The following is a 20,681-nucleotide window of genomic DNA, read 5'->3' on the forward strand; positions in this document are numbered from 1 at the left end:
CCCTCAGCGGCGGTGAGGGGGGAGGGAGGGTGTTTGAGGGCCTGCGGCGGAGGAAGCTAGGGTTCCCCTGAGCCGCCTCAGAGAGGGACGCGGGGACGGGGCTCAAGAGACGTACTTCTATTATTGTGTCTGCTCCGTGTCTTTGTGTTCAGCTTTTTGGAAGCGTCGCCGATGAGAGAATATATGAGAAGGCCAGGGGGTTATTTCCGAAACAAACAATAAATTGGTTTTCTTGATCTAGTGTCCCAAACAAACAAGAACCATAAGTATTTTTTTTCTACAATAATTTATCGGCCCGCGGTTCAGGTCAATGATCTAAATATTTTGACTTTTTTTTGCGGAAAAACTTTCAATCTATTCATCTTCAATCATGGTAGTACAACGGACACTAGAAATAATAAAAATTACATCCAGAACCGTAGACCACCTAGCGACGACTACAAGCACTGAAGCGAGCCGAAGGCGCGCCGCTGTCATCGCCCCTCCCTCGACAGAGCCGGGTAAACATTGTTGTAGTAGACAGTCGGGAAGTAGTCGTGCTAAGGCCCCATGGAACCAACGCACCAGAACAGCAACCGCCGCAGATGAAGAGTGTAGATCAAAAGGATCCAACCTGAAGACACACGAACGAAGACGAACGACGAACAGATCCGAGCAAATCCACCAAAGACAGATCCGCCGGAGACACACCTCCACACGCCCACCGATGATGCTACACACATCACCGGAACAGGGACTAGACGGGGAGACCTTTATTCCATCTTCAGGGAGCCGCCGCCGTCTCGCCTTCCTGAACAGGACATAAACCCTAACAAAGCTTGAAAAAAATATGAAAGCGGAACCCTCCCACCGGCATAGGCCGAGATCCACTCCGCCTCCATGGCCCTAAGGCCACCGGAGACGGGACGGACCGGCACCGGCGCCGGTGGGAGGCAAAGAACCCTAGTTTTTGGGAGGCGGCGGCTGGCTACGTTGGAGGCGGCGGCTGGGTACGAGGCGATCCGAGCGAGCTTTTTTTTGAGAAGGATAAGCTAAGTTTATCAAAAACAAATCTAAATATTTTGACTTGATATATGCGTTTTCTAGAAAAGAGAAATCATAGAAATGATTTTGGCCAAGAACATTTTTACGAGGCAAATGACGGCATGCTGTTAAGTATTTGGAGGAAGCAAAGTGAGAGTATTTGCACGTGAAGATATTACTCGAAAGTATTACGAGACCAGGCTCCTAACCATCTTTTTAGGAGATTGATCGCCGAGATATACAAAGAGTGTGGATATACAAAGAGTGTGGCCATAGCCTGTTAACGTGGCAATTGACGCAGCCTAGTCCAATAGTGACGCCTGGATGCCGGCATGGAGTGCCGGAGTCCAGAGCCGGGTGTGTTTGTTTGGGGAGCCGGAGTCATCACGATAGGAGATAAAGTGTGGGGAGCAAGAGCCTCGCGAAGGACCATGTGACTAAGTCATCCACAAAAGCCGGACTACATTGTCGGGGGCAAGAGCTCCACAAAGGACTATGTGGCTTAGTCATCCATAATAGTTTGACTTCTGGATAAGAGTTGATCTGATGCTACTATATAAGCCAAGACCGACACCTTGAATCCCTCGTTGAGTGCCTCAGCATACTTCTTTTGAGCTCTGATTTTGAAGATGTCAACAAGCAGGAGGAAATCTTCTATCGCTGTGCTGCTGCTGCTAGTACTCCTCCAACTCATCGGTGCTCTCGCTCGACCTGCATGTAAGCAAGCCTCTCTCTCTCTCTCTCTCTCTCTCTCTCTCTCTCTCTCTCTCTCTCTCTCTCTCTCTCTCTCTCTCTCTCTCTCTCTCTCTCTCTCTCTCTCTCTCTCTCTCTCTCTCTCTTATTTTTGGAGAATAACCTCTGATATATTCATGAATTGTCAAGGTAGTACGAAGTACACTAGAAATAAAAAATACATATAGGTCCGTAGACCATCTAGCGACACCAACACTGGAGCGAGCCGAAGGCGCGTCGCCACCTTTGCCCCTCCCTCATCGGAGCCGGGCAAACCTTGTTGTAGTAGAAAATCGGGAAGTCGTCGTGCTAAGGCTCCATAGGACCAGCGCACCAGAACAACATCCGCCGTCGATGAAGAGAAGCGTAGATCAGAAGGATAGAACCTGTAGACACACGAACATAGACGAACGAAGACAAGATCCACATGGATCCACCGAAGACAAATGCCGACCGAATCCCGCAAGATCCGCCGGAGAAAAACCTCCACACGCCCTCCGACGACGCTAAAAACAATACTAGGATGGGGACAAGGCAGGGAGAATCTTATTCCATCTGCAGAGAGTCGCCGCCACATCCACTCTTTGAACAGGACACAAACTCTAACAAAACTCAAAAGATTATGAAAAACGGAGCCCTTCCACAGGCAAGGGTCGGGATCCACCACGCCTCCATGACCCTGAGACCACAGAAGACGAGGTAGACCGCACCGGCGGCGGCAACCGGCGGGAGGCACGAGAAACCCTTGCCAAAGGTCCTCTTTCTTTCTTTCTGCGGAAGAAAGAAAAGGGGCAGCATGTAAGCAAAGCCTCTCAGGTGCACGACACAGCTGAGATTGTAGTGTTTTGTCAAAAAAATTGTAGTTTTTAGGAATGCTAACCCGAATTGAGGTAGTTTTTCTTTATTTACTTCTTTATGAGAATCTTTAAAACCTTTACTTCTACGGGACACTAATCACACTACGCATGTGTGACACGTTGGTTCACCTTTGGAAAATACCACATGGTTCAGACTTCTGTTCAAGTCGTCACCAGTAACCTCAGCCACAAGATAACACGTTAATTTCAACATGACGTGCTGTGTCAGGTAAACCAATTCAACGGACGCTCTTGGAAATTTTCATGTGACTCGGTCAGTGACGACTGGTCATGTCCATATCATCCCAGTCGCAATCTCCACTAATTTTGTGTTTACCGGGCAGGGAAATTTTAGGCGGTTAGATTGAAAAGTTGTACATGAACTGCATTTTATTTGATGCACCGGCAACTGTTTTATTTTCATAACATAGTACAATCGTAGATGCTCAAATATATGTACGTGCATTCATTCTTATGAACGCACACAATCACAAACTACTCATGTGAACATCTCCAAGATACTAAGACCGCACAATATCTTGAGATTGATATTTTAAAAGACCAGTAGGGCGAGGAGCCCCTACGGCTTTTAATTTAAGAATGAATGTGGGACACAACGCTTGGATCCACGTCAGCTATGAGATGCCACCACGCTCGGAACACTGGGCTAGGAGTCCATCCACACATCTTAAAATTGATAAAGCAACCATAGAAACCTCGTAGTTGAATCTTCTACACATGTTGTGATTGATAAAGTCACCACACCAGCAAAGATTGGCCAGTCCAGGGCTGAACCTTGACTAAGTCAACTCACATAAACATACTTTCTTTGACTTTGACCCGATGTTGTGCTATGGCCTGAAGCGTTCAACAAACTAGACGAATGCCCCGCACAGGAGTTTGTATAAAATAAAAACTACTCTGAACTAATCAACATAGCTAGTGTCTTTACGATTTCTCGTGTAGCAAGATAATTTGTTTATTATTATTATTCAAATAAATAAATAAATGTCTATCTCTATGTATAAGTGCAGAATTGGACGGAAACAAATCAAAATGTCCATGCATGGGTCACTTCATACAATACAGGAGTATGAGGTGCATGCATCCGTTTTTTAATTGATTAAAACACTATTTATGCGTCAGTTACTACGTGCACTGCACTGCACGCATGCGTCCGTGGCTCTTAATGTATAGATCCAATGGCTACTGCAGTCTGATAGAGTATATCCAACGGCTAAGTTAATTTAGATGATGTGGCTTAAGGAGAAGCGAGAGAATTCCTATTAGTGGGGGCTAGCTATTTAGATATAGTAGATTCTTGTGGTTGGCACGTCAGCTTTCTTTTAGCGTTAATGAGAGAATATATAAGAAGGCCAAGGAGTTTTTGTTTTTGTTTTTTCAAGAACAGGTCAAGGAGTTGTTTCTGAAACAAACAAGAGACAATTTTTGTTTACACCTAGAAACCAACAACTTTAGATGGAAACTATTAGTACTTAGTTATTTCTATGTACGGTACTTTATCAGAGTGCAATTCGAGCAATATATACCTTTTTAGAAAATAGAAAAAAACACGCAACGAGTTACTAACCGTGAACACTTTTATGAAGGCAAATAAAGGCTTGCAGCTAAGTTTACTTAAGGATTAACAAGGATTGAGTGTATTTCAACTGAATATAAGGGTCAAAAGTGTTATAAGACAAGCATCATAACCTCCTTTTCTCGAGCTCATTCATCATGATACAAATTTTGTGGCCATACAATGCAAACATCAAGAGGTAACAAGAAAATGTATCTTTTTGAAAAACAGTGTTTCCACACGACGCCATCATTTGGGGAACTACGGTCTACCAAAGTCATTGCACACCCACCAACGCGCGCGGACCACCGAACCGGGCACCGATGCACCCTGGCTAAGCCAATCCTCCACTTAGGAGTGACGTGGGTCACGAGCAAAGATTGCCCGATCCTGAGCCGAACCTTGAGTGATCATGAGAAGGGAGGGGGCGGGAAAAGGGTAGGCAAGAGTTCCCTGTGCGTCATTGGTGGCGGTTGCGACATAACCAAATGTTGTACTTTTGGAAGTACCGGCTCTTAGAGCTATGATGTGGTAGTGCGAGTCTTGGCAAAAGACCATCTGGCTAGGTCATCCATAGAAGTTTTCTTTTTCTTTTTTCCAGAAAAAGTCATGCATAGTAGTTGGAATATTGTGCTGAAAGTTGACCTAAGCTAATATATAAGCAAAGTACGATACCCGAATTCCCAACTGAGTGTCTCAGTATATGGTCCCTGTGAGGTTTTCCTGAGAAGATGTCAACAAGTAGGAGGCCTTGGTTTGTCGTCCTGTTGCGGCTTCTAGTATTCCTACAGCTCATCATTGTGCACGCCGGCCCCACAATCTGTAAGCAAGCATCTTAATTGTATGAATTTAATATACTCATGTGTAATATTGATATGTATCAATATTACCGGCCCATTTTACTTTGTGTGGTGTATAGTTTCACCATCAGTCGACTCTCCTCTGTAAATATTATGTACTTTGCTATTTTGTCAAGCTATTATTAAAGGTGAATACTTATCGATTATATAGTCTTTTTTGCAAGCTAATGATTATATTTGTTGTGTAAATGTGACACTTTGAGTCAATAAAACTCCATTTATATTTACCCAAATAACTAATCGTCAAGCTTGGGTTCAGGAGGATACAAAGCTTGCCATCATGAACCATGAGCTGATCTGTCTAGAAGTTTTAGATCTGTACCTGTTAAATCATATTGTAGTATACGTGAATAATTGGTAGGTTATTTGTGGAATTACATTTGGGTAATTCTGAAATTTCAATGATACCTTAAAACTAAGTTTAGACGGAGTGTAATTCAACTCTAGGGCTATATAGGCGTACTCAAGATCAAAATTAAACTGAAATGGGACCATATCAGACATAAGGCATTAGCCATTTCCATGGTGCCCAAGGAACATATTTGAACTGAGCCAAGTTTGCTGGAAAGCCAGCCTTAAACATACTAATATCGAATATGGTATCCTTTTTGTGGGGATAAATGGAAATAAGAGGTAGAAGCTTTGCTTTGGAACTTGAGTTTGTACGAAAGATCCAAAAAAAGGTTCATGTGTCATAGCTTCTCCTGTTGTGTGGTCCAATAATAGAAATGAATAAGTTTTGGGTATTGGTAGTAGGTTTATATTCATATTTTTAAATCTATTATTGTAGGTATCGAACTCTATTAGTAAATTTAAATAGTACACCATTCATTTCAATACACGGTGCATATAGAATTTCTCAAACTTTGTAAATTTGGTCAAGCCAACTTGCTCAAACTTCAGAAAGTATGACTAAGAACACAATCTATATGCACTATATTTGGCATTGTGTAGTGCATTATATATGCTGAGATTTTGAAATCTTCTGTTAGATGGAGTATAGTTTACCTGACCGATGAAGAGATCAACGTTTATAACTGGTGAAGTACACATATATGTCATTGTCTTAATCTATTCTTTCCAATCTATGTGCAGGCAACTATCTTCATCGAGAAAATTGTCGCCGTAAATAAACCATGAACTGAAGTACGGAAAACGTGTGCATGCTTGATTTGTTGGGTTAGATACATAATCGTCATATAGATTGTTCGATTTCCCAAGAAATGAAATGAAGTTGGAAAAAAGTGTACCACTGGGAATGAAGGTTTGGCCAGCTCTCTCGGAGTAACTTCAAGATCACCAAGATTATGAATCATATTGTTGGCTCATCAAAAAGTTTAATGTCGCCCGTGCATTTTGACGTAAATGTAGCTAAAATTTTGAATATTTCAATACGATCACAATGATCCAGACAAGTGAATTTCTGAAATGCACGGTTTTTTAGATACATTTTTTACAATGCAAGGCAGGAGCTCGAGTGATTTCATGAAGATAGAAAAAGGCAAAAGAAAAAATACGTAGTGGTCCCGTTTATAATTAACACTAGGCCCAAAATCATGACCAAGGAAAAAAGAACACCACCCCACATGCTGCCAAACAGACCACCACCCCCTAACACAACCTCTACCCCATAGTGATTTTGCATGATGTCTTCATGGAAAATTGCACCGAGGAGCCGTCTTCGCTGACACCGACCCCCGTTGGCCACAAAGCTTTCAACCAGCCCTGCCCAAGATCACCCCACCAAACCTCGGGTAAAAATCTGGCCATACCAACAGCCATCACTGCTTTGGCTCCGACCAGGCACGACCAGTGATGAGGGAAGTACTCTTCATCAATGCATCCAAGGAGAGGAAGGATGCCGGGGACAACTCTCATCACTAACAACAACTGCCATTGAATCCAAATCTTTCTCCGAAAGCCTAGTATGTCATCATCTCCACAAGCCCTTGGGAGTGACCTTTGTGAGGGGTAACCCCTAATTAGTGATTTCGGGGTTCTTCCACACAAATGACTAGAGAGGGCGATGTTAAAAGGTCGGTCCTTCTTACAAAGCAATGTATTAGAACCCGGTGTTGGGAACCCTCTATAATTTTACCGATTGTTCTATTTTCTTTGCATGTTTATTTGTCATTTAAATCAAAATTTAAGAATTGTTCAGATTTTTTCGGAAATGTAAACATATTCATAAAATTCTTTGTAAATTTAGATAAATATTCACAATTTTAAAAGATTTTCCTTTTAAAAAGTTGCAAATTTGAAAACATGTTTGCATTTTCAATAAATGTTCCAAAATTGGAAGTAATGATTGTCTTTCAAAAACTGTTTTGCAAATTTGATACAAATATTACATTAATTTTTTTACCAAATTTGAAAAAGTGTTCACACTTCCAAAAATTGTTAGCGATGGTAAAATGTTCTATTTTTTTGAAAATGTGTAAATTTATAAACAAAATGATCGCAAATCTGGAAAAATGATTGCATTTAAAAAAATGTACGTCTCTTCAAGGAAAAGAAACAGAAAAACAAATACTATAAAACTGGCAAGTATCCGGAGTTGCTACATACCCTGGTCACTTGACGTAACATGGGCCTGCCCAGCCGGAAGGCGCCAGTGCGCGTGTACGGGAGAGCTCCTCCATGGCGCCTTTAGCGCCCGTTACCCAAGCCAGCGCCCGCTGAGTCGCTTGCATGGGCCTGGCCCAGCAACGCTCGCTGGCTGCCGCTCCTCGTTCGCTAGCTGCTGCTGCTCGTTCGCTGGCTGCTGCGTCTCCTGCTGTTCGCTCGCTAGCTGCGTCGCTTGCTCAAAAAAAAAAAAACTGCCTGCTCGATCACTTTTTTTCTTCGCTCAAAAAAATGCTACAATATGTACTGATTTTCTTGGAAAATGAACTGGTTTGCTACAGTATGTACTCTGGTCCTTTGAAAAAAGTTCATCGAATTCCTAAAAAGTTCACCGAATTCGAACAAAAGTTCAACGAGTTCAAAAAAGTTCATCGAATTCGGAAAAAGTTCACCGAATTCAGAAAAAAGTTCACAAAATTCGGAAAAAAATTCACTGAATTCAGAAAAAGTTCACCAAATTTTAAAAAAGTTCATCAAATTTGAAAAAAGTTCATCGGATTTAAAAACGTTCATCAAATTTTCGGAAAAATCATCAAAATTCAAGAAAAAGTTCATCGATTTGCAGAAATATTCGTGAAGGAAAAAAGTTTCACGAATTTAAAAAAAGAAAGAAAAATGGAAAAGAAAAAGAACTAAAAGAAAGGAAAACAAGCTAACAGTCACATGAATGTTATGGTTGGTTGGTCGTGGCGTCTTACTCTAAATCAACTGGTCGCGGGTTCAAGACCCAGCTCTGGCGGGTAATTCCTAAACGGCGCCCTCAGCGCCCGTTTACAGCCATTTCCCAATCCGGCGCATACCCCTCAAGCGACCTGGGCTCGGCCCATCTTCTCATTTTTTTTTCCTGCTTTTATTCCGCAAAAAAGAAAACGCCTGAAGAGGGATTCGAACCCACGACGTCTTCGCTGATTCCAAGCACCACTTACCAACCCGCCACAGAGATCAGATGTGGCTAATTGCATCTTGTACGATCTTTTGTTCTTTCCTCCTTTTTTTTTCTTGTTCCTTTCTTTTCAAGGTTTAGTACGTTTTTTTTTCTCTTTTGCTAAATGCGTGAACTATTTTTCAAAATCGATGAACTCTTCTTGAAAGTTGATGAACTATTTTCAAATTTGATGAACTTTTTTCAAATTTGATGAACTTTTTTCGAATTTGATGAAATTTTCTCAAATTTGATGAACCTATTTCAAATTCGATGAACTTTTTTTTCAAACTCAATGAACTTTTTTCAAACTTAATGAATATTTTTTCAATTTCAATCAACTATTTTTCAAACTCGATGTTTTTTTGGAACTCGGTGAGCTCCTTTTCAAATTCATTGAAGTTTTTGTTTCTTTTTCGTGTATTATACACAGTTCATTCCATATTTATATACAAAAATGTTCATCGTATATTTAATAAAATGTTCAACATATTTAAGAAAATGTTCATTGGGTATATTAAAATTGTTTAACATATATTCACAACAACGTTCAATGCATTTTTATAAATTGTTCAGCGTATGCCACAAAAATGTTCAATGTGTATTTAAATATTTGTTCAGCATACATAAAAAAAATGTTCAGTGTGTATTTAAAAACTGTTCAGCGTTTATCACAAAATGTGCAATGTATATTTAAAAATCGTTCATCTTTTGAAATTTCAACTTTTTTGTTCATTTTTCCCAAATGTTGATGTTTTTAAAAGTTTGATCAGCTTTTTTGTTCATTTAGTCGCCAGTTCCAAGTTGGTGTGGTGGTTAACCATACTCGTACGTTACAATTACGGCGCGAGTTCGATCCTGCAGCTCGCTTCTTTTTGGCTTAATTTTTCTGCGTTGCCCGCCAGCGAACGAAGTAATGCTGGGCCGGCCCAGTAGAAGCACCTTCGATTGCCGGTAATCAAAACCGGCGCTGAGAGCGCCGGTTAGGAGCTCCCGCTCTGGCGCATTTTTTGCAGGTTTAGAAAACAGAAAAAAAAAGTAAAAACTGGGCCGGCCCAACGTGGTGAGGGGGGTATGCGCCCTTTAGTGGAAAGATCTGTAGCTGGCGCTAAAGGCGTCAAATAGGATTTAGCCTTGTACGGACTGCGCGTCCTTCTAATTAGCGCTTCAGGCGCTCATGCAGAACCCCTCTTGTGGCGGCCCAACAAACTTTCGTTGCTTCGCACAACAGCAATCCAGCTTCCTTCGCTCGGCCAGATGTTGCCACGTCAGCTATTTATTGGTCAACCATTTGACCATTGACTATACGAACATATATTTGTAAAAAGGTCACTTGTTTCATAAATGTTCACAAACTGAAAAAAATTTGATCGTATTTGTAAAAATGTTAACGGATTTTGAAAAAAAAAACATTGAACTTGAAAATAGTTCATCGAATTTGAAGAGAAGTTCATCAATTTTTCAAAAAATCATCGTATTTGAAAAGTTTTCATTGAATTTGAAAAAAAATAGGACATATCGAGCTCCACAAATTAGCTGGAACCACTAGTGCAGAACCGGCCTTTAGTGTCGGTTCGTAACGGCCTTTAGTGCCGGTTCACCAACCGGCACTAAAGAGTGGGGACTAAAGCCCCCCCCCCCTCCCCTTTAGTACCGGTTCGTCACGAACCAGCGCTAAAGTGCCACCACGTGGCACGAGCCAGGCCCGGGTGCGCGTAGGGCATTAGTACCGGTTGGTAACACCAACCGGTACTAAATATTTGGGCGGGTTTTTTGATTTATTTTCCATTCAATTTTTTTTGTTTGCTGGTATTTTACGATACTACAAATTGTACACGTTATGCATATATATAAATAGATTTTCTTATACGCAGAACCGCATATATATATATATATATATATATATATATATATATATATATATATATATATATATATATATATATATATATATATATATATATATCATCGAGTGTCTCGCAAACCAATACCATTAGTTATTCACACATACACATGTATATACATATACAATTTCTCCTATATATGTTGCCTTTGGTGCCTCCAGAGCACGATGACAAGTGGTTCATGGGGGCGGTAGCGGGTAATAATATTCTCCTTTGGGATCTATGACCTGGTCGAGCAAAAATCCGGTTATTTCCTCTTGAAGTGCTAGTATGCGGTCCGATTGTAGGAGCTTATCCCGCACCGATCTAAACTGTTAAGAAGGAGATCAATATGCATGTGTGTTAGTTGTGTGACTAGATATCGATAATGGTGTGAATAGTGTTCTGACAAACGTACCCAGTCCTGTTTATCAGATCTGCTCCTTTCGCACGTCATCATGCGAATGTTCTCGCAAACGTAGAATGCACACAGATTATTCCCCGGCGCCTGCTTCAGGGCCTTTACGAGAATGAAATTGAATCAGATAATGATTAACCAAGCATGATAATTAATTAATAATATTGAAACAAGAATTAAAGAGATGATAGCTAGCTAGTACTACTTAATTACTTACCTTTGGTCGATGCCAAAACAACTTTTGTTTCCAGTCGCCTGGAGTCACCTTGATGAACTTTGCCCATGTCCTGCCCGCCGGCAAAGAAAATTAATAAAGGGGTTATTAAATAGTTCATATCAGGAAATGACGAACTAATAATAGGCCGAGATATATATAGTTAATAATGATTGAAATTACCTGTTGACTATCCCCTTCACGATGGTGAAGTCACTTTCTTCTTTAGTTAGTGAGTCCAGTAATTCAACTTTTCCTTTCTCAACTTTAATGTCTATCAAGACCCAGTGCCAACTGCATGCGCACACGTTTGCATGTCTTAAATAAACGGGCATGTGCATAAAATTAATCAACTACCGTAAACCGTATACACTTAATTATTAACATCTAGCTAGCTAGTAAGCAAAAACAGAATTTGTAGTACAAGACAGTGTGACTCACGAGAAGTTGTAAGGAAGTAGTATATCTTCATTGCTATTGAGGCGCTTCAAGAACTGTAGCATGCTTTCCTCTACACCTGCTTGATAAAATGGAAACTTCCATATGTCCTCATTAATGATATTTGGGTCAATGAACCCAACGCCATAGCGTCCAGCTTTTTTCATTTCATACATCTTCATCCTGCATATAATACCACAGAAAAAGAATATAGTGAGGATAATTACATGTAATGATTGCTCAAAATTATCACTACATAACTAGCTTGAGACTTAAATTACAGAAAGAAATCACTTACAAACAATAGCAACTGACGATAGACTTGTCGAGTGCGTCTTGATTGTATAACTGAAATAGTTCTGGATACTCAATGGCCAGAGCTTTCTCATGGTAATAATGCTCATGCTTGACATTCACCATGAGGGACTCTCGATTGAAAATCTTGGTAATGTTCATGTACCATTGATGCAATTGATACATTCTCGTTGGGAGGTCCTTATCTTTGTCTGAATGGACCAAAGGTTGGCCCCGGACATATTTCCATACTATTTCTGATTCTCTAAGCGTAGGCATGAGCTCGATTTCGAGGAGTTGTCCAACAGAGATATTGAGCATTTGAGCCTGCATTATATGATCCTCTGTTATTACCACATCGCCATGCTGGGGAACGCTAACGGTTTGCCCACAATAATTTTGGCGGGCGTACTACTCCTCTCATGTGTTGTTGGCACAACAAGCGGGGGGGTCGCTTGCGCCGCTTGTTCTCCCAACTGGGGAACGGTTTTCCCGCATTTTTTGCCAGCTGCTTGTTGGCTCGAGCTCGAGCTCGCTTCCTTCTTTAGACGTTCTCAATGTAGTTTTCTGATTTGGCGCTCATAGTCCGAGTCAACAGGCTTGGGAGCTGGTTCTCTAGCCATACGAATGAAGTGGTCAATTACTTTCTCAGGCACTTTCTCCTTTGGCGGCGGTGCCGGTTTTGGTCCTAAATGGGCGTGCACTTGGGCTTGCACTATGGCTGTGTTTTGCTCCTTAGTCATGTCGTAAGGCCTCCGAGGAAGAGGAGCGAGGCTTGGACCATATTTATATCGCTTGTCTCCGCGTGTGCTTCCCGAACTACCTCGACTCGTACCGCTACGCACCAAAGCTGCGACATGTCTCTTCTGTGATTGCTGAGACGGCGGAGACGGCTGACATGGAGTTGGACCAGGAGAAGTGGCCTGACGATGTGCCGGATTTGAAGCAGGAGGTGTGGCCTGACACGGTGCCGGACTTGAAACCGGAGAAGTGGCATGATGCTGTGCCGGACTTGAAACCGGAGGAGTCAGCTCACGCGTTCGGGGACTTGGAGGAGGTGGCGGACTTCGAGGAGGAGTCGTCTCACGCGTTTGTGGACTTGAAGGAGCGGGAGTCTGCTGACTCGGTGGCGGACTTCGAGGAGGAGTCGGCAGACGACGCGGTGTCGGTGGACTTCGAAAGATGATGCAATCCTTTCTCCATAGGATGATACGATGTATGGCCTCTCCCATGTGCGCTCGTCTTCACCTCCAGGAATGTCAAGCATTAGCCCCGAATATGGGTCCACCACTTCATCAACCATGACACGAGCATAGCCATCTGTAATCGTGATGCAATGGTAGGTTGCTTCGGGGGTAACTAGAAAAGCAACGCCGTTCGCCACCTTCATGGATATGTTCTTCATTTTGGAGTGTAGCTCACAGTTAGTGTTCTCTATGATGTCATCCACAGGGTATGTATCCAGCAGTGTGTCGCCCGGGGCAGAATCAACGCTGCTTCTCGGCATGGATGGGACGGTGTTATCCAATGCTGGACAATCATCCGCTTGCTGCTGCCGCTGCTGAGACCCCCTTTCCTGGCTAAGTTAGTCGATCTGCTGCTGCTGCTACTGGAATTTGAGTGCCAGGTCCGCGTGCCTTGCTTCTAGGCCTTGAAGGCGTTCTGCGTCCTGCTTCCTCTGCTCCTCCTCCAGCTTCCTCTTCTTCTCCTCCTCCATCTTCTTTCTTGCATGGGACTGTAGTCGTCATTCCAGTTCGAAAAGCCCTCATACCAGGGAATAACGCCCATGCCTCGTGTTCTTCCCGGGTGTTCAGGATTTCCCAGGACGCGCGTAAGCTCGTCGTTCTCTCTGTTGGGTGTGAACACCCCCGCTCGAGCTTCTTCTATTGCGTCAAGTATCTTTTGTTCGGCTCCTTTTAGACTTGCCTTCTTCGAAACCAGGCCTGTCTTTGGGTCCAACGCCCCCCATGCGCATAGAACCAAGTTCTGCACCTGGGAGGCCAGTTCCTAGTAATCGGAGTGACCCTTGCACCCTCCATCTCTTGCTCAGACTTATCCCACTTAGGCAATCCCACCGCGTAGCCACCTGGACCCAGCCTATGGAACTGCGTCTTTCTTGCGGCATTTGCCTTGTTTTTCATCGACCGTTCCTTAGATAATTCTGAATCCTTGAAGGTCACGAAATCGTCCCAGTGTTCTCTTTGCTTCTGCAGTGTTCCCTTGAAATCTGGAGTCTTCCTTTCATTAGCGAGGTAGTTGGCCCATACAGTTTTCTTGTGGGTGTTGAATGCAATTGCCATCTTCTTAAGAGCAGCGCCCTTGACTTTCTCCACATCTGCTTTAGTGAAATGATCTGGTAGGGTGAAATGTTCCATCAGAGATTTCACCAGGTCTTTTCTGGCTCTGTCGTCGACCCAAGTAACACCTGGACGTTTAGTCTTTTGCTCTTTCCATTCTTGAATGGAGATCGGGAGTTTGTCCTTCACAAGAACTCAGCACTGACGAGTCCACTTGTCCGCAACGTTCTTAGGGTGAGGGGTTCGCCACTAAGTTTGGTGGATTCGATGTGGTACTTTACACCATCCTTCAACAATCTGCCCAGGCCTCGCTTTGTCTTGCTGTCTGTAGAAGCAGATTTGCTCGATCCGAAGGGCTGATAGAAGAAAGATCGATTCGTTAATATATCTTCAATAAAAAAATATGTGATGATCACCAGGATGCATGCTTATATAAATATACCTCGTCAGTAGTCTTTGTTATTTGAACATCAGCATTGTCTGTGTCATCACAAACATTGTCTGAGTCATCATAATCATAGTTCATGACTTCATCAGCTCGGTCGTCGAGATCGAATATCTTTTCATCACCCTCCCCGGTATTGTTCAGATATTGGGAGCCGTCATCTTCATTCAGATCATCTAGCCTGTGAGGGCTGCGTATGATGTCGAACAATTCCTCTTCTCTCTCTCTCTGCCGGTATTGTCCGCCATAGCTTTTACTTTACTAATTAATACTGAAGAAATATAAAACAATTTAGTATTCAAATTACAATGCATGGATGCAATTAATCAATAAGGAAAAACTGAATCTCGAATACATTGTCTCGAATATATAATCTCGAATACATCATCGTCTTAATATATATAATCTCGAATACATCGTCTAGAATATTATATATCAAATACATCACTGGCTAGGTACCTAATAAAGATCGAGTACTACAGAAGAATCTAGGGCGCCACTCGCGGTTCCTGGGGCGCGGGGGTGCACACCCAAAGAGAAGGAACCATCACAGGATCATATCTCCGGTCATCTACCCAATGAACCCGCCAAGTAGTGGAGAACCTGACGTCGTCCATAGCAGCCATGTAGCGATGGACGTGCTCATCTTCCTCCCTGACACGGCGACACACCACCTCCGACGGGGTCGGCTGCCTCTGCACCGAATGTGGCCAACGCGAACGCCACCAAAGAAGATCAGGGTCGACGACGGGACCCGAGATCGGGTTCCTCACCAAGCGACGCGCCCCTCCAGGTAGCACCTCCCAGTGCCAGCCCGGCGGAGCCCAGTCCCGGACATGGGTCCTCTGAAGCAGGACGTCGTCGCGAACGGGTCGACGGCGAGGATGCGGGCCGGGCATATCATCGAGAACAAATACTATATGCCCATAAAAAGTAATATTTTTTAAATGATTGGATTGTGATAACTAAAATTCTATATATATGAAAATTCTAACAATTTGACATTAATCTAATTCATCTAACTAAAACTAATTCTAAAATTTCCTGATTATATAACTAACATTTCTATAACATTTCTAATATTTACATAACTAAAAAACAAAAAAATTGCTAACATTTCTATAAATATTTCTACAACTAAAAAACAGAAAACATTTATAACATTTCTATATAACTAACATTTCTAATATTTATATAACTAAAAAACAGAATAATTTCTAACATTTCTATAACTAAAAACAGAAAAATTTATAACAAACAAACTAGTGTGTGTGTATGTGTGTGTGTGTGTAGTGTGTGTGTGTGTGTGTGTGTGTGTGTGTGGTGTGTGTGTGTGTGTGTGTGTGTGTGTGTGTGTGGACATGGCGGCCGGGGCGAGCTCACCGGCGAGGCGACGACGGGGCGCGACGACGGGGCGACGGGACGGGGCGGCGACGTCGGGGCGGGGCGGCCGGGGCGGGGCGTGGCGCGGCGACGGGGACAACGGGGACGGGGACGGCCGGGGCGGCGACGTCGACGGGGGCGGCGACGAGGGGCAGGGACGGCCGGGGTCGGCGACGAGGGGCGGGGGCGGCGACGTCGACAGGGACATCGTCGATCGGGGCAGGGCGGCGCGACGGAGGGAGGAAACAAAGTGAAGAAACAGAGAGAAACTAAATTTTTTTCAAGTGTTGTATATATAGGATGGACCTTTAGTACCGGTTGGAGCCACCAACCGGTACTAAAGGTCTGTTTTGGCTTGGCCAAGCGGCGGGAAGCGCCCCCCTTTAGTACCGGGTGGTGGCTCCAACCGGTACTAAAGGCCCCCCTTTAGTACCGGTTGGAGTCACAGCCCGGTATTAAAGGGGGTGCGCTGGCTCCAGGCGGTGCGCAAGTTTAGTCCCACCTCGCTAGCCGAGGGGCTATCGCACTGGTTTATAAGCTCCAGTGCGGTAGCTCTCTCGAGCTCCTCTCCTAAGCAGGCCTACTGGGCCTACCTGTCCTTTTCCGCCTAGTGGGCCTGTTGGGCCTTTGCGGGTCTGCATTCTGGCCCAACAAAAGGTTGTGTTCATAGTCATATGCAGGCCGCTTTGGCCCACTAGGCGGGCTTTTTTATTTTCTTAATTTTTTTCGCTTTATTTATTTTTGTTTTATTTATTTTTGAGTTGTTTTTGCTGTATTTAGAGTTTCTTTGTGAATATTTTTGCTTTAGGTACAAAAAATTACAAACTTTCTGTTAGTGCCGGTAGTTTTCAAATTTGAATAGTTTAAATTTTGAATTATTTGAAATTTGTGTGAATCACTAGTTTGTGAATAACTTAACTTTGAAAAAAGATTTTTTAGTGATTCTTTTTTCTTATGTTTAATATTAGTGTGTTTTATCATTATATTAAATTTGGTAATGCTTAGGTTATTTAAAGAAAATGAAATGCCTTTGTAACAGTTCAGTTTTCGTCGGAAACCCTGATACTTCGAAAGAGATTGTCCATTTTGTACACGAAGTGCATCCAGTTTTTGCCGTAACCCTCTCTACTTTTTTGCACATGCTATTTGTATGAAATTATGATACCATGCCAACTTTCAACCTTTTATGAGTTCATTTGAAATGATTTTCAATTTCAGGTCTTTTAGCTGGAAAAAAGTTCAGTAAATGCATGAAAAGAATTTGTTTGCACATAAAATTTCTTCGTGTTTCAAATGCCAAAATACATAACTAACCTAACTATTACAGACATTCCCTCCTGGGTGTCAAACACAGAAGAAAGTGATGATAGTGAAGCCGATCACATCCCAGATCTTTGGGTGTGAAACTTTTTCTTCGCGTGTGTCCCTTTGCACTGTAGCCATGGAAAATCTTCATCATTTAACTGGATGCTCGGGTCAATATTCACTGTGAATGGAGCAATTTCATCAAACTTTTCATAATCTTCTGACATGTCCGTCTTGTCATCCACTCCCACGATGTTTCTTTTTCCTGAAAAAATTATGTGGCGCTTTGGCTCGTCGTATGATCCATTCGCTTCCTTATCTTTTCTTTTTCTCGGCCTGGTAGACATGTCTTTCACATAAAAAACCTGCGCCACATCATTGGCTAGGACGAATGGTTCGTCTGCATATGCAAGATTGTTGAGATCCACTGTTGTCATTCCGTAATGCGGGTCTTCCGTTACCCCGCCTCGTGTCATATTGACCCATTTGCACCGAAACAAAGGGACCTTCAAATCACCTGATCCATAGTTAAGTTCCCATATGTCCTCTATGTAACCATAATATGTTTCCTTTCCCGTGTTGGTTGGTGCATCAAAGCGGACACCACTGTTTTGGTTGGTGCTCTTCTTATCTTGGGCGATCGTGTAAAATGTATTCCCATTTATATGGTACCCTTTGAAAGTCATTATATTCGAAGATGGTAACTGGGACAGCGAGTACAGGTCATTTTGAATATCGCCATCATTCAGGGCACGCTTCTGCAAACAACCGGCGAAAGTCCTCGTTTGTTCGTGTGTAATCCAGTCGTCAGACTTCTCCGGGTGTTTGGACTGTAGAAAATTCTTGTGTTCCTCCATATACGGAGCCACCAAGGCGGAATTCTGTAGAACTGTGTAGTGTGCTTCAGTGAGAGAATGCCCATCCATACATATTATTTGATGCCCTCCTAGCGTGCCTTTTCCTTCCAGTCTGCCCTTATGCCGCGATTCAGGAACACCAATCGGCTTAAGGTCAGGAATAAAGTCAATACAAAACTCAATGATCTCCTCATTTTCATGGCCCTTGGAGATGCTTCCTTCTGGCCTAGCACGGTTATGAACATATTTCTTTAAGACTCCCATGAACCTTTCAAAGGGGAACATATTGTGTAGAAATACAGGACCCAAAACGTTAATCTCTTCGCAAAGGTGAACTAGGACGTGCGTCATGATGTTGAAGAAGGATGGTGGGAACACCAACTCGAAACTGACAAGACATTGCACCAAATCATTCTGTAACCTTGGTATGATTTCTGGATCGATTACCTTCTGAGAGATTGCATTGAGGAATGCACATAGCTTCACAATGGCTAATCGAACGTTTTCCGGTAGAAGCCCCCTCAATGCAACCGGAAGGAGTTGCGTCATAATCACGTGGCAGTCATGAGACTTTAGGTTCTGGAACTTTTTCTCTGGCATATTTATTATTCCCTTTATATTCGACGAGAAGCCAGACGGTACCTTCATGCTGAGCAGGCATTCGAAGAAGATTTTCTTCTCTTCTTTGGTAAGAGCGTAGCTGGCCTGACCCTGATGTATGCCGTCATTTCCGTGCATACGTTGATGCTCCTCTCGTGCCTCTGGTGTATCTTTTGTCTTCTCATACACGCCCAAAAAGCCAAGCAGGGTCACGCAAAGATTCTTCATCACGTGCATCACGTCGATTGCGGAGCGGACCTCTAGGTCTTTCCAATATGGCAGGTCCCAAAATATAGATCTCTTCTTCCACATGGGTGCGCGTCCGTCAGCGTCCTTCGGAACAGGTTGTCCCCAGGACCCTTTCCAAAGATTACCTTCAAATCCTTGACCATATCATGTGCATCAGCACTAGTACGGTGGCGAGGCTTCGTCCAGTGATTCGCCTCACCTTTGAAATGCTTGCCTTTCTTTCTTACGGGATGCCTTGTCGGAAGAAATCGACGATGTCCCAGGTACACATTCTTCCTACAACTATCCAAATATATACTATCGGTATCATCCAAACAGTGCGTGCATCCGCGGTATCCCTTGTTTGTCTGTCCTGAAAGGTTACTGAGAGCAGGCCAATCATTGATGGTCACGAACAGCAACGCCTTTAGGTCAAATTCTTCCTGTCCGTGCTCATCCCACGCACGTACACCTATTCCATTCCACAGCTGTAATAGTTCTTCAACTAATGGCCTTAGGTACACATCAATGTCGTTGCCGGGTTGCTTAGGACCTTGGATGAGCACTGGCATCATAATGAACTTCCGCTTCATGCACAACCAAGGAGGAAGGTTATACAAACATAGAGTCACAGGACATGTGCTATGGTTGCTGCTCTGCTCCCCAAAAGTATTAATGCCATCTGCGCTTAGACCAAACCATACGTTCCTTGGGTCACCTGCAAACTACTCCCAGTACTTTCTCTCAATTTTTCTCCACTGCGAACCGTCAGCGGGTACTCTCAACTTTCCGTCTTTCTTATGGTCTTCTGCGTGTCACCGCATAGCCTTCGCATGCTCTTTGTTTTGGAACAAACGTTTCAACCGTGGTATTATAGGAGCATACCACATCACCTTGGCAGGAATCTTCTTCCTGGGGCGCTCACCCTCGACATCACCAGGATCATCACGACTGATCTTATAACGCAATGCACCGCATACCGGGCAAGCGTTCAAATCCTCGTACTCACCGCGGTAGAGGATGCAGTCATTAGGGCATGCATGTATCTTTTGCACCTCTAACCCTAGAGGGCAGACAACCTTCTTTGCTTCATACGTACTCTCGGGCAATTCGTTATCCTTTGGAAGCATATTCTTTATCATTACCAGCAACTTTCCAAATCCCTTGTCAGATACACCATTCTCTGCCTTCCATTGCAGCAATTCAAGTGTGGTGCCCAACTTTTTTTTGTCAGCTTCGCAATTCGGGTACAACAATTTCTTGTGATCCTCTAACATGCGCTGCAACTTTGTCCTCTCTAGATCACTTGCGCAGTTTCTCTTTGCATCGGCAATGGCCCGACCTAGATCACCAGCGGGCTCATCTGATGCCTCTTCTTCAGCTTCTTCCTGCATTGCCGGCTCAGCTTCTTCCCCCATTGTTGTATCATCGTATTCAGGGAACCCATGGCCAGGATAGCCGTCGTCGTCCTCTTCTTCTTCATTGTCTTCCATCATAACCCCTATTTCTCCGTGCTTGGTCCAAACATTATAGTGGGGCATGAAACCGGACTCAAATAGGTGGACGTGAATGGTTCTTGACGTAGAGTAACTGTGACCATTCTTACAGCCAGCACATGGACAAGGCATAAAACCATCTGCCCGCTTGTTTGCCTCAGCGGCAAGCAGAAAAGTATGCACGCCATTAATGAACTCGGGAGAGCATCGGTCATCATACATCCA

General features: G+C 43.4%; 1 long non-coding RNA gene across 1 annotated transcript; it reads left to right on the forward strand.

Annotated features, from left to right (window-relative positions):
• The first annotated feature begins 1,529 nt into the window (after nucleotides 1–1,529).
• Nucleotides 1,530–6,466, forward strand: LOC123083336 (uncharacterized). Its single transcript, XR_006439275.1, has 2 exons — nucleotides 1,530–1,740; nucleotides 6,147–6,466. It is a non-coding gene; the product is annotated as an uncharacterized lncRNA (long non-coding RNA).
• The last annotated feature ends 14,215 nt before the right edge of the window (nucleotides 6,467–20,681 follow it).

The sequence above is a fragment of the Triticum aestivum genome, chromosome 4A (assembly GCF_018294505.1).
Source record: "Triticum aestivum cultivar Chinese Spring chromosome 4A, IWGSC CS RefSeq v2.1, whole genome shotgun sequence".
NCBI classification, from domain to species: domain Eukaryota; kingdom Viridiplantae; phylum Streptophyta; class Magnoliopsida; order Poales; family Poaceae; genus Triticum; species Triticum aestivum.